Genomic DNA, 6,445 nt, shown 5'->3' with positions numbered 1-6,445 from the left:
CCTGTGCCCTGGCCTGCTGCACCTGCTGCGCCTGCTGATCTGCTGCTTGACTCCCTCTCAGTCCTCATCCCAGAGTGCTAGACCTCACACATTCTGGCTTCTTCTGTTCCTCCAACTTCTGCCCCTCACCGTCATACCTACCATCTTCCTCCTATTTCTCTTTTTAAGTTTTGTCTCTGAAATTTCTAATGTGGTGAATAGTTTATGATGTGCTCATGGATACTATGTGCATTTACTTTTCCAATGCCCTATGTCCTATTCTCTTGTTAACTGCACTCCCCTTCTTTAGCTGATCCTCTCCTATGCCAATTCATTTTTTTAAAATCGAGGTATAATTTACACATAAAAGCTGTACATAGTTAATATATACACCTTGAAGAGTCTGAAGATAAGTATACAACTGTTTAACAGTCACTATAGACAATGCCATAAACATCACCATCACCCCTAAGATTCCTCCTCACTCTCTCTTTTTGCACCCTTTGACTGACACCTCCGCATTTATATTTCCTGTTTACCCAGCTCCTGGGAAGCACCATTCTGCTCTATGCTTCTGTGAGTTTGACTGTTTTGGATTCCTGACATAAGTGAGTCTCACTCCAATCTTCATACTGCCTCCCACTCCCCCAGTGGGCATGTGACCCAAGTCTGATCAGTCTAGGCTCCCATTCCCTGGTGCTTTTCTTCTCTTCCTTCAGAGAAGACATTGAAACCCTCGTACTTTATTATGCATATTCTTAGAGACTGTCACCCTGAGAGAAAGTAGACAAACCCTTAAATTAAGCAATACATAAGTAAGGAGTTCCTAAATGCTTCAAATTAATGTATTTATTCAACATTTATTGAGCACTTTCACGCTACCTACCTATTGTTCTCAGAACTGGGGAAGCTTATGGCAATGAACAAAGCAGACAAAAATCCCTGCCCTGAACACTTCTACAGCTGTCAATATCAGCCATGTGATTACTAAAATTCTGAGTGCTGAAAGGGGGTGCAGAGCACTTACTGTATCCATCAAAGACTTTGTGATCAAACAAGTTTTACCACAGATTTTGCAGATTCTAAGACTAATCTACTCAACAAAGCATATTAAAAATGCAAGCTATTAATAGAAAGAGACATTAAAATTCTATTTTTTCAAAGAGCTCAATCACTCTGCTGGTTAGAGATAATATGTAATCAGTTCTGAATCTAAAATGACTCTGGAAAGTCAAGAGAAGCCACAAGGTCATGCTCACATCTTTCCTCTCCAGAGAGTTTCAGAACATCAGCACTGTATTAAAAATAAAATGGTTTAAAAAAAAGGAGAGAGAAACAGAGAGAAATTCTAGAACTAGGAACTGAAAGTGCAAGAATATAAGTTTGGTATTGCAGAGAAAAAAAGGTTAAGCTTTTCCATCAGTTTAATACAGTAAAAGCCTTCTTAGCAGTGATTTATTTCTATTTTTGTGATTAATTTTATTTTTATATTATTTTATTTAGTGAGGAATAATTAAGAAAATAAGTAAGCAAATAAAGAAAAAAAAATCTGTTATATTCCTACCACTCAAAATTAACTCCTGTTAATATTTTGGCATATTTGCTTCCAAATCCTTTTTGATGTTCCTACTATTTTTAAAAACATTGCTATTTTTAAAAACATTTGATGTTCCTACTATTTTTAAAAACATTCTGTCTCACTGTCTCTCTCCATCTTTTTGTCTCTGTCTCTGTCTCTCTCTGCCTATGTATATACATATTTGTGCACACGTATATTTCTTTAAAAAATATTGGAACATTAAGTTAATGCTAAAGTCTCTTTTGAATGTTATCACTCTTGGTTCCCCGAAGTAATCATTATTTTAATTTTTTTTTTTTTTTTTTTTTTGATACAGGGTCTCACTCTCTTACCCAGGCTGGAGTGTAGAGGCACAATCATGGCTCATTGCAGCCTCCACCTCCTGAGCTCAAGTGATCCTCCTGCCTCAGCCTCCCAAGTAGCTGGGACTACAGATGTGCACCATCATGCCCAGTGAATTTATTTATTTATTTATTGAGACTGAGTCTTACTCTGGCACTCAGGCTGGAGTGCAGTGACACAATCTCGGCTCACTGCAACCTCCACCTCCAAGGTTCAAGCGATTCTCTGCCTCAGCCTCCCAAGTAGATGGGACTACAGGCGTGTGCCACCACGCCTGGCTAATTTTTGTATTTTCAGTAGAGACAGGGTTTTACCATGTCGGCCAAGCTGGTCTCAGGCTCCTGACCTCAAGTGATCCACCTACCTTGACTTCCAAAGTGCTGGGATTATAGGCGTGAGACACCACACCCAGCCCCCAGTGAATTTATTATTTTAAACTTGATAAGTATCATTCTATTCCATTTGCTATATTTTTATATACATATGCAAATAAAAGGGATCTTTTGCTACTTGCCTAATGCCAATCTGGGATCACGGTGGGGTGGTTGTAGGATCTGCATGCCCAGATGGACATCTGAATTATAGTTTAGGCTAAGCTGAGAGCCTCACCAAAAAGTACATGCATACAACCATTTTTCTGGAAGCAAATTGTTCCTATCCCATAAGATAAAATTAAATGCATTATTATGTCACAAAGAGCATCACGATTTCCCAGTATTTTATCCTGAATAAGTATGAAGACCACTGCTCTTCCAGAGGGGTTGAGAAAAATATTAAGTGAGAAGCCCATAGATATTAGGTAATGATCAATGTGTTAAAAATGGAATCAGGCCGGGTGGGGTGGCTCACACCTGTAATCCCAGCACTTTGGGAGGCCGAGGTGGGTGGATCACGAGGTCAGGAGTTCGAGACCAGCCTGACCAACACGGTGAAACCCTGTCTCTACTAAAAATACAAAAATTAGCCAGGCATGGTGGCACATGCCTGTAATACCAGCTACTCAGGAGGCTGAGGCAGGAGAATCACTTGGACCCGGGAGGCAGAGGTTGCAGTGAGTAGAGATCGTACCATTGCACTCCAGTCTGGGTGACAGAGCAAGACTCTGTCACAAAAAAACAAAAACAAAAACAAAAAAAAAGGAATCAAATACGAGAATAGAGGTGAGGGTGCCTAAGTGGGTAAGGGAGGTCTCCAAAGACGTGACCTTCAATGTGAATACAATAAACACTGTGAATACAGTGCGGAAGCAAGCCAGAAAATGTCAGGAGAGCAGAGCAAATCGGTGCAATGTGATATTTGACATGAAATGCCGCACTAGGGCCCTGTGGTTCACATTACAACCTAATCTCTTGAGGAAGAAATGCTAATGGTCAGGAATTGGTACATTTCCTTCACCAGCTACCTGAGTAGCAGAAGGCAAGAGGCCTCAGTCAGTATGTGGTTTGTTAGATTATCAGAAGCTATAACCAGAGGTTACTTGGGGGACTATGCAGGGCTGTTAGGACTTCTGGGGCCCTTAAAAAATTTGCCAGGAGTTTGTTTTTGCTACACTTAAACCTCTCTTGGCCAGGCACGGTGGCTCATGCCTGTAATCCCAGCACTTTGGGAGGTCGAGATGGGCGGATCACCTGAGGTCAGGAGTTCGACACCAGCCTGGCCAACATGGTGAAACCCCATCTCTACTAAAAATACAAAAATTAGCTGGGTGTGGTGGCACATGCTTGCAGTCACAGCTACTCAGGAGTCTGAGGAAGCAGACACTTGAACCCGGGAGATGGAGGTTGCAGTGAGCCGAGATTGCACCACTGCACTCCAGCTTCAGTGACAGAGCAAGGCTCCATTTAAAAAAAAAGAAAAAACACCTGTCTCTCAACCATTTGCCCCTCTGGGCCCCCAGGGCACTCACACTGCCCAAGGTCATGCCAACCCACCCAGGCATTTCTGGTGGACACCTGTTGTGTGCCAGCCCAGAACTCCTCCCTTCTTTGGGTAATGGAACCCCTTTTCTTCTGACACATGTTCTTCTCCCCATTACAAATATGTGGTTCAAAAGGAGCTGCCACGTTATTACAAATCCTGCCCTTTGGTCACATTCATGAGTCTTTGGTTGGGAACATGACTAAAACTGGGCCAATCAGAATACTTCGTGCACTGACCACAGAGCCTTCCACAGCCTGGTCAAAGCTAGGTCAAACCATAAGCCAAGTTAAGCAGCATCCATCCCCAGGATTTTTTCACTTGGAGCTTAAGGAAAGAAATTCAGTCTCTGTCTAGGAACAACGTTGTGAGCACCGAGGCAGGGGAACTGTTGACAGTCCTGTTCCTTGCTATGAAGGAAGCTGTGCGGAGAGAATGAAGCCTCATGCTGAGAGAAGCTGAGAGATAAGGAAGAGAGTTAGTGGTATTGGAGCTCCTGCTTCCAGATATCCTGGAATTCCAACTATATCCCCTCTGCAATTATGAAAGGCTGCCAAAAACCTTCCCCCTTTGCCTAATCTAATTGTGCTCAATTTCTTTCATGATAATACGAATCCTAATATAAATGTCTTTCTCCACATTGCCCTAAGTTCTAAAATTGCCCTCCCGCTCCCCTGCTTCCTAAATAAAATTCTTCCTCAAGTTCATAGGCCAAAGTAATCTGATTGGCTACTTGAAACAATTCACCCTGAGGTATGGACAATTCAGAAGCTTCCTTGTGTTGTTAATGGGGTAGACTACATACAGGTGGGGGCAGGGGTATATGGGAAACCTCTGTAATGTCTAAATTTTGCTGTGAATTTAAAACTGCTGCTTAAAAAAATCTTAAAATCTTCCCTGGAGCCTTGGCCTTAAGATTGAACCACTTTATGACCAAGCAATTCTACTTCTGGGTATATAACCAAGAGAATTGAAAAAGCGTATATCCACACCAAAATTTGTACATAAGTGCTCGCTTTAGCAGCACATATACTATGAGGTTGGTGCAAAAGTAATTGCGGCTTCAGACCATGCATGTTAAATCATTATAACTCAGCTCAAACACATCTTTATTCATCAAAATAAGAACCATTACAATCAACATATTTTTGTCAATGAGAAATATGTTTGTTTATTCCTGTAGCATAAAAATCCGTGCTTCAGGATTCGACGAACTCTTGGAAAGCATTTTCTGCATCCTGCTGATTGTGGAAGCATTTTCCCTGAAAAAAGTTGTTGAGATGCTTGAAGAAGTGGCAGTCAGTTGGCAAGATATCAGGTGAATATGACAGGTGAGGCAAAATTTCGTAGCTCAATTTGTTCAACTTTTGAAGCGTTGGTTGTACGCCGTGAAGTCGCACGAAGTGAGGTTGTCATGGAAGAGTTGGGCCCTTTCTGTTGCCCAATGCCAGCTGCAGGTGTTGCAGTTTTTGGTGCATCTCATCGATTTGCTGAGCATACTTCTCAGATGTAACAGTTTCCTCTGGATTCAGAAAGCTGTAGCGGATCAGACCGGCCGCAGACCGCAAACAGTGACCATGACCTTTTTCTGGTGCAAGTTTGGCTTTGGGAAGTGCTTTGGAGCTTCTTCTTGGTCCAGCCAATGAGCTGGTCATTGCTGCTTGTCGTATACAATCATTTCACGTCATAATCCGATCTAGAAATGATTCGTTGTTGTTGCGTAGAATAAGAGAAGAGGACATTTTAAAAGAATGATTTTTTTGATTTTCGCTCAGCTCATGAGACACCCACTTATGGAGCTTTTTCAGCTTTCCAATTTGCTTCAAATGCTGAACGACCATAGAATGGTTGACGTTGGGTTCTTTGGCAACTTCTCATGTAGTAGGATCAGCTTCCATGATTGCTCTCAATTGGTCGTCATCAACTTCCGATGGCCGGCCACTACGCTTCTCATCTTCAAGGCTCTCGTCTCCTTTGCAAAACTTCTTGAGCCACCACTGCACTGTACGTTCGTTCATTAGCAGTTCCTGGGCCAAACGCGTTGTTGATGTTGCAAGTTGTCTCCCCTGCTTTACGACCCATTTTGAACTCGAATAAGAAAATTGCGCGAATTTGCTTTTTGTCTAACGTCACTTCCATAGTCTAAAATAAATATAAAATAAACAGCAATAAGTCATTAGCAAAAGACAAAAGTGAGAAATGTGCATTAAAATGATGTACAACATAACCACACTTATTTAAGAAAGCATTCCAACATCAAACAGCAAATTTCAACAATGCAAAAACCGCAATTACATTTGCACCAACCTAATAACACTGGAACAATACAGAGAAGAATAGCATGGACCCTGCACAAGAATGACATGCATATTCAGAAAGCATTTCATATTTTTCCATTGAAACTTCTTTCACCTCGGCTGGACGTGGTGGTTCACGCCTGTAATCTCAGCACTTTGGGAGGCCGAGGCGGGCGGATCACGAGGTCAGGAGATCGAGACCATCCTGGCTAACACGGTGAAACCCCGTCTCTACTAAAAATACAAAAAAAACTTAGCGGGGCATGGTGGCGGGTGCCTGCAGTCCCAGCTACAGGCTGAGGCAGGAGAATAGTGTGAAACCAGGAGGCAC

General features: G+C 42.2%; 1 non-coding gene across 1 annotated transcript; it reads left to right on the top strand.

The window, feature by feature from the left end:
- Positions 1 to 6,103: 6,103 nt before the first annotated feature.
- LOC112207029 (U6 spliceosomal RNA) lies at positions 6,104 to 6,210 on the top strand. Its single transcript, XR_002941511.1, has one exon. It is a non-coding gene; the product is annotated as a U6 spliceosomal RNA (small nuclear RNA).
- The last annotated feature ends 235 nt before the right edge of the window (positions 6,211 to 6,445 follow it).

The sequence above is a fragment of the Pan troglodytes genome, chromosome 1, assembly GCF_028858775.2.
Source record: "Pan troglodytes isolate AG18354 chromosome 1, NHGRI_mPanTro3-v2.0_pri, whole genome shotgun sequence".
Classification (NCBI taxonomy): Eukaryota; Metazoa; Chordata; class Mammalia; order Primates; family Hominidae; genus Pan; species Pan troglodytes.
Note: the sequence above shows the minus strand (reverse complement) of the source record. Positions and strands in the feature narration are given on the sequence as shown.